This window comes from Rattus norvegicus, chromosome 2 (assembly GCF_036323735.1).
Source record: "Rattus norvegicus strain BN/NHsdMcwi chromosome 2, GRCr8, whole genome shotgun sequence".
NCBI classification, from domain to species: domain Eukaryota; kingdom Metazoa; phylum Chordata; class Mammalia; order Rodentia; family Muridae; genus Rattus; species Rattus norvegicus.
Window position 1 is genome coordinate 84,555,533 of NC_086020.1, and position 7,650 is coordinate 84,563,182.

General features: G+C 42.5%; 1 long non-coding RNA gene across 1 annotated transcript; it reads right to left on the bottom strand.

Annotated features, from left to right (window-relative positions):
• Positions 1 to 1,984: 1,984 nt before the first annotated feature.
• Positions 1,985 to 5,948, bottom strand: LOC134485726 (uncharacterized). The gene is made up of 3 exons (XR_010063988.1): positions 5,162 to 5,948; positions 4,661 to 4,747; positions 1,985 to 3,373 (listed from the first exon to the last, which is right to left on the bottom strand). It is a non-coding gene; the product is annotated as an uncharacterized LOC134485726 (long non-coding RNA).
• Between the last annotated feature and the right edge of the window lie 1,702 nt (positions 5,949 to 7,650).

Below are 7,650 nucleotides of genomic sequence, written 5' to 3' on the forward strand. Positions count from 1 at the left end.
GGCATATTTATTTGGGCCTTCAGGCTAATATTCAATTTCTTCAAATAAAACATTAAGGAATCTTGCTTTCCTTAAAACTATCTGTACCCTCTGTATAAATCTTATTGTTCTTTTTATAAATCAGCTGAATCTTTCCCATTTAGCTCAAGGTGCTTTTATTGCTGTTGCATTTGAACAGCCAAGTCCACCTTGAATAATCAGCCACTTTTACAACTTGCTTAATTAAATTCTTTCAAACATTTTTACTGCATTTATAAATATAATATATTTGATTTCTCCTTTGTAGTTAATGTAATAAATTAAACTTATGAACACTGTAAATCTCGAGTGCTCCTAAACCTCTCAATGCTATGTGAAGCCAGGCCAATGTTTCTTAAACCTCCCAGCTTAAAAACTCAAGTCAAAAATAAATCACACGTTTTAATGGAATCACGACGCTAATCTGTTGGTCTTGGTAGGTCAAATTATCTCCAAACATTTAAATCCCCAGCACGCATGGCTTGTTCTCTTCTGAAAACATTCGGGCATTCCACCCCGCCACTTTGTGCTCCCTGTTGAATTTCTGCAAACTGTTTCTCTTGGGTAGATGACAACTGCTCTCCAGGTTGTATGGAAAGCAGATTGCAAGCAGGCTGCACCCTCCATCTGGACGCTTACTGGCAAACTTATCCGATCAAACATCTGAGCTCAGGGTAGTTCCTGGCCTCCATTTTTAAAGAAACTAAAATAGACAAACAAAAATTATATAGTTTATTGGGTGCTGCACGGTGATTGGAGATGTGTACACCTTTCAGAATAGCCAAGTAGAGATCATTAGCATTTGCACTGCCTCAGATCTTTATTATTCTTCAAGTGTTCTGTCAGGTAAAGAACCAACCACCCTGTACAGAAGGTCGCAGGAAGTAGACATGGTTGAATCTACAGGGTAATTTTCTCTCAATTTGATAGCTGTTTGTGGGGCTCTTGAGACATCAAGTGTTTTTCCTGGTTCTTTGTTTATCTTGTCATGAAGCATGGGATTGTGACTCAAGCATTTATTTAGTCATGTAACTTAGGTGCTAATATGTTTTTATGCAGGGTGAATTTCTCAATGTATTATCATTATTATTTTAAAGTTGGCATGTAATAATTATACCTATACATTGGGTATGGTGATATTTAATTCATGTATCTGATGTACCCTGATAAGGGAAGATTACTAGCATGCTCATCTCTGCCATTTCTTTATATCTGGGTAGTCATAAGATGAGCTAGGTAGTCATAAGATACATGATAGGTTACTGTGCAGTGCCATCGCTCTCTCTGCCTTGGGCCACCAGACTTTCCTTCTCTCACCTGTGTTTTTTGTTTTTGTTTTTTTTTCCATCTTTATTAACTTGAATATTTCTTATTTACATTTGGATTGTTATTCCCCTTCCCGGTTTCTGGGCCAACATCCCCCTAGCCCCTCCCCCTCCCCTTCTCTATGGGTGTTCCCCTCCCCATCCTCCCCCCATTACCGCCCTCCCCCATCACCTGTGTTTTGATACCTGTTATTCAACTGCCCTGTATAGAAATCTGTATCTGATCCTTACTAGATTAGTTACAGTAACTTCTGGTGCCGATATTGATTTGAGGCCTAGCCCTTTTACTGTAGTCATCTGTGATATGTGGCTTGCTGACCTCTGAATCTGAACGGGCATCCTTGATCAAGCTGCTGGGTATGGCAAACATGGGACCCAAACCAGCACAATGCTGCCTGGTGTTTGCTAATTGTTAAACACACCTTCACATCTGCAGGGAGTTAAATGCTACTCATTGAAAAAGTCCCTTTGCAGTTGCAGCTTCATAAGACTCCCCCCTAGTCAGGAAGATGTTATGTCTCTTGAAGAGAATTTTGTATGGGATCCAGGTATGGTCACTCTCTTGGTTCTGGTTACCATCACTGTGAAGAGACACTATGACCAAGGCAAATATTATAAAGGAAAATATTTAATCAGGGTCGGCTTACAGTTTCAGATGTTCAGTGCATTACCATCATGGCGTTAAAGCATGGCAGTATCTAGGCAGATGTGGTACTGGAGAAAAAGCCAAGTGTTCTAGATCTTGATCCAAAGGAAGTCAGAAGAAGATTCTCCTTTGTAGGCAGTCAGTAGATTCTCATCCTCACTTGAGAGCTTGAGTATAGGAGGAGACCTCAAAGCCTACCTACACAGTGACAAACTTCACCCAACAAAGCCACACCTATTCCAACAAGGTCACACCTCCTAAGAGTGCCACTTTCCATTGGCCAAGCATATGAAAACTACCACAGTCACCCAGGTCTTTTTTTTGCATTTGATGATAAATGTGTGCTGGGTTTTTAATGGTTATCTTTAAGGATACTTCTAGACTTCTAGACCATACTCCAATATATAATAGACCCATTCATTACCACGTAAGTTACTGCTCACTGATAACATTAAATATGAATTAAACTGACTATGTACGCAAGCCATCTGCAATCCTACCACATTACTGTGTTTCTTGCTTAGGTGTTTTATTTCTTCAGTTCTTACAAATCATTTTGCCTTAGTTGATTGACTGTAGAATGATTGTATCAAGTCTGTAGTGGGTCAATTTTCTCTCCTTTTTTGCAATTTTATTTTCATTTCAATTATAAAATATTAATATGAATCAAAGTTTATTTTTTAGACTATGTCTGTTATGAAATATAAAAATACAACAAACACCAGAGATACCCAGATAAGAACATAGAAGGAGATGAATGGAGTCATTGGGTGACAAGGGTATGCTAGTCAGTTTTTCATTGCTGAGAAGAACAATTCGAAGGTAGAAAGGTTTATTTGCCTCATGGTTCAGTGCACAGAGAGCAGGCTCTAGGTTTGTAATTGTGATTTTTAGCCTGTGGTGACGTGATGATGCAAAGACACGGGGGAGGAGACCTACTCAACACATAGCAGCCAGGGAACTGAATGAAGGAAGGGTCCAGAGCCAAGGTATAAAGAGGGCTATGCTCCTAGTGACCTTCCTTTAATGAGGTTCTGCCCCTTAGTTTTTCTGCCTCTTGGCCAGGTCATCACCTGAGCTTATCAGTGGATTAATCCATTGACTTTGTCAAAACTTCAAGATTCCATCACTTCTTAAGGCCCCCACCTCCAAAACCCACTGCACTGTGGACCAGGCCTTCAAAACATGAGTATTTTTGGAAACATTTTATATCTAACCATAACATCCTTTCTCAGTCCCCAAATACTCATGTCTATCTTCCAATTTAAAAAAGTGCATTTACTTCAGATCCAAGGATCCCCAAGGTTTAAACAGTTCCAGCATTCTTCAAAATCAAATTTCATAGTCTCCTATGAGACACAAGACAGACTACAGCTGTGAGCCCCTGTAAAATAAAAAAAACATGTTTTCATACATAATATCACAAAGTATTGCCATTCCAAAGACAAGAACTGGACATAGAAAGGAAGGCTCAGACCAAAGCAAGACCATGACTTAGAAGGGCAGATGAGTCCTGTGGACCCTCTTCTGTCTCTAGGCATGTGGTCGAGCAATAGGAGGTCTAAAAGGCTTCAGAAGCTCTGGGCAGACTGTAGACTGTACAACGTCTTTCTTCTGGCTCTCCCTCTCTCCCAATAATGCCATCAAACTCTAGCAATACATGAATTGATTAGGTCAGAGATAGTTCTAGGGATCCTGAACAAGGTTTTCTGGGTATAAAACCCAAACCAAAACCCTAAACAAACCTCTGTAGGATATAAATGTCAACATGATGATTTACGTTTAACCTTCTCCCCTGTGTCCCCCTAGCAAGATTGAATACCTGGGAAGGAAAGTCAGGTTGCCCTGGCAATGCTGTGCGGTCAGGATATGGTAGATCTTAGGGATGGGAGCCTTTGCAGAGGAATAGTTTCCTTAAAGGATGATGCGAAGAAGACACAGCAGGCGTCCATGAAGCATGATAATGGAGGAGATGCTCATGGGTTTTCCAGGCTCTGTCCCACATGTTCCCACCCATTCCCTGTATGTGCTTTTGCATTTGGAAGGTGTGAGCCATTCTCTGGGCTTGATTTTTATGGAGAAAATCCTTATACACTGGTTGAATGTCATTTTCAACCTTTCCAATTTCCTGGCATTGAAACAGATTTTCTTTGAAGGGGAGCATCATTGAATTGTCACTGACACCTCTTCAAAGACCCTTTGTTGCTCTTGATTCGCCACTTCTAAGAGTCCTGGCTCACATCCCTGGTGCTGCAGTCCTGTCCATCTGGTGTTGATTATGTGAAAGAATTAGATCCTATTTTGCTGTGTGTGATATATCTGGACCTGATGAGAAGAATTTATAGGGCGACAGAAAGAAGATATAAAAGAGAAAAAACCAGTGTAGTGGCTTGAATGAGAATGGTCCCCTGAAGCTCAAGTATTTGAGTGTTTATTCTCAGTTGGTGAACTGTTTGGGAAAGATTAGGTAGAGTGGCCCAGTTAGAGGAGGTGTTTCACTGGGGATGGGCTTTAAGGTTCCAAAAGCCCTTGCCAGGCCCAATCTTTCTCTTTGCCTCCATCTTGTAGACCAGATGTGAGCTCTCAGTTACTGCTCCTGTTCCATGACTCCTCTGCCTGACAGCTACTATGCCTCCCACCATGCCTCCCACCATGATGATCATGGACAAACCCTCTGAAGCTGTAAACGAGCCCACAGTTTAATGCTTTCTTTTATCCGTTGCCTTTGTTCAATGACTGCCAAGACACCAGCTTTTGCCTGGGAAAGGAAACATGAGTTAGGACAAATCTGGAGGAAAGATACAAAAGAGAGATTTCAGGCCATCAAGCTTGGGGTGTCCAGAGCCCTGTGACTTTGTTCCAACGTGGACCAAGCTTCTCTGCTTCTCATACACACTGGAAGGTTTTAGTTTCCACCCCTCTCTAAGTTTTTGTTTACTGTCTTTTGCACAACCTTGAAAACATGTAGCTACATTTTAAAATGGTGTCATTTGTGGGGGGGAACTCATGTGGCAGGCTTAGCTTTTGATACACATGCTTTATTGAATTTTTGGACTAATCCTGTAACTTTTCTTCCATCTTTATGAGATGACGAAACTTACTTCTACAGGACAAAGAGAAATTTAGAGGTTACCTCTGCCCCATTTGATGCTGAGTGTCATTAGCTAGTTACCTGACTGGAGAGGCCGGCTGGTAAAGCGAGGTGAGCGTGATCTGGCTGCCAGGTTGGGATCTTAGCCACATCATTTGCTTAGGTCCTACATCCATTCTCTGCCTTTGTTTTTTCCGTCTTTAAAATGACTGTAGGCATAAACCATACCTAACAGGGTCCTTGTGATAATCAAGTAGTTAACACGTAGAAAGCTCTTAAAATGGTCCATGGTACCGAATGGCCACGATGAAAGGCTTTGCTCATTATTGTTATGTGTCTATGTACGATATACAGCAAGAACTTTCCAGAGATTCAAGGCAGTTGATTTTCAGTGGGAGTTTTGAGGCAGGACATCTTGCTCTCGGGACTTCTGTTTAGTGTGGAGTCAGGAGACAAGTGCGATGTTCTGTTAGAGCTGTCTGTTGTATGTAATTTTAAAAGGCACGCTTGCTCCTTGCCCAGTGCTGGCAACGACTGTCTCAGCCAGCCCAGCTCCCACGGCTAACTCTGTCAAACCTCTAACGACTGCCCCGGCGGCTGTGCTCTTTCTCTTGCCCACCTAAGTCGCCGAGGATGGGAAACACCAGAAAGCCTTAATATTTTAAAGCCAGCCAGATAACACAACTGCTGGGCGAAGAATATCCTGCCCCAGCCTCCTTAGCCTCTGCCCCCTGTGGAGGTTACAAACTGTCTGCTCTAGAGATACAAACAATCGGTCTCCGAGACCTATTTGTGTCTGTCGCTTCTTATCCAGCCTGGTCTGAATCAATCAATCTCTCTCTCTCTCTCTCTCTCTCTCTCTCTCTCTCTCTCTCTCTCTCTCTCTCTCTCTCTCTCTTCCTCCCCCCCCCCCCCGTCCCCGCCTCCCTCTCCTCCTCTACCTCCTTCTCCTCCTCCCCCTCCTCCTCTTCCTGGGACCCGGAAGTCTCACTGTAATCTCCCAGTGATTGGCTTCAGCCGATTTCTTGACCAGTTAAAATGGAGAGAAGGTTCACATGGAATCACCTGAAGATGTGGTCCACTCCTGTCAAGGCAGCCCCTCTCGAGGAAGCAGAATTAGCGTCAAAATACAAACAGCACCAGGGCAAACCACAACAGCTGTCATTCAGGATGAACAGAACCCACAGGCATATTTCTGTGCACTATCCGAGTTTACCATTTCACCTCTCAGAAAGGAGTAGGTATGAACCATAAGGGGCTGCTATCAAGGTAATCCTACCTAGAAAGACTCATCACCGAGAATTCCTCCGCATGTACAGGTCAGATAGGACTGGCCTTCTACAAGCAAATGAAGGGAACACAGGTAGAGGACCAAAATGTCTAGAAGTGAGTCACCGAGAGAAGCACAGAGTATTTAAACAGATGGCAGAGACAGTTCATGGTGCCTGCCTTCCAGGCAATATTTTGTAACAGCCTAGTGCAAATTGCATGGGAAAAGACTCTGTAAGGCCAATAAATTAGATCTGGACAGAGACAGGATTTCAAGCCCAATTTACTGGGGATGATTAACAGGCTTGTGGTCGTAGGAGGCAGTAAGACCAGGAATTTGGAGCAGGATTGGGCACATGTATAGGTTAGGACAAGAATAACTGCATCCAAACAGGAATGAACCTGATTTATCTTAAGTTATTTCACATCTTGGTTCCAGAGTCCCAGTGAACAACTCTACAAGCCCAGTAATGCTTTTTATCTATTTATTATATATGCGGGAAGCTCTGTGAGAGAAACTGGCCAGCGTCTTTCACAGGTAATCATGTGGTCATTATCCATGATGCCATGCCAAGCCAAATCCACACAGACAGGAATTCCCAATTTTCTTCATGTCCCAGACCCATTTGGCCAAATGATAAAGTCCAGGTTCATGAACCCTTTCGACATGTAATGTTTTTCAAAAACATTAGCATAAAATATATAGAGTTATTAGAGAAAAAAATCTGTTAAAATGCTATTAAATATCATTGAAGTTTTTGCATTCACTGTATACTTCTTTATTAGAATACTAAAGAGGAAGCTCTCATAGCAGGGTAGTGATGACAGTCGCGTGTGGAGACAGCTCAAAATCCTCAATGTGGTATGAAAATCATCTGTGACATCTCTTGGCGACAACGTCTCTGGAGCTAGCAGGGTTTGCTGCCCGTGTGTACTTGATGAAAGCAATAGGTTTCAGTTAAAGGTCAGTGAAAATGAAGAGAGAGTGTCCCCTCCCATTTCAGTGTATCCCAGGAATCCATGCCACCAAATCCTGTTTACGGTCTATCAGCTCAAGGCAGATGCACACTGAGAGGTTGTGAGCTCCCTAGAATCAGAGACTAGAGAATTACCAAACCAGAGCCCAGCATTTTTTATTTGTTAGAGGGAAGGATTCATAGAGTGTTAAAATTATAATGTTTCTTTCAGAAGGGGAAAATGTACCTGAAAAAGGCATCTTTAGAATTTGGGTGTTGGAAAACCACTCAGCACGGTACCCTCGTGCCCACTAGATAAGTGAGGCTTCGTGGGGCTTGTTTGGG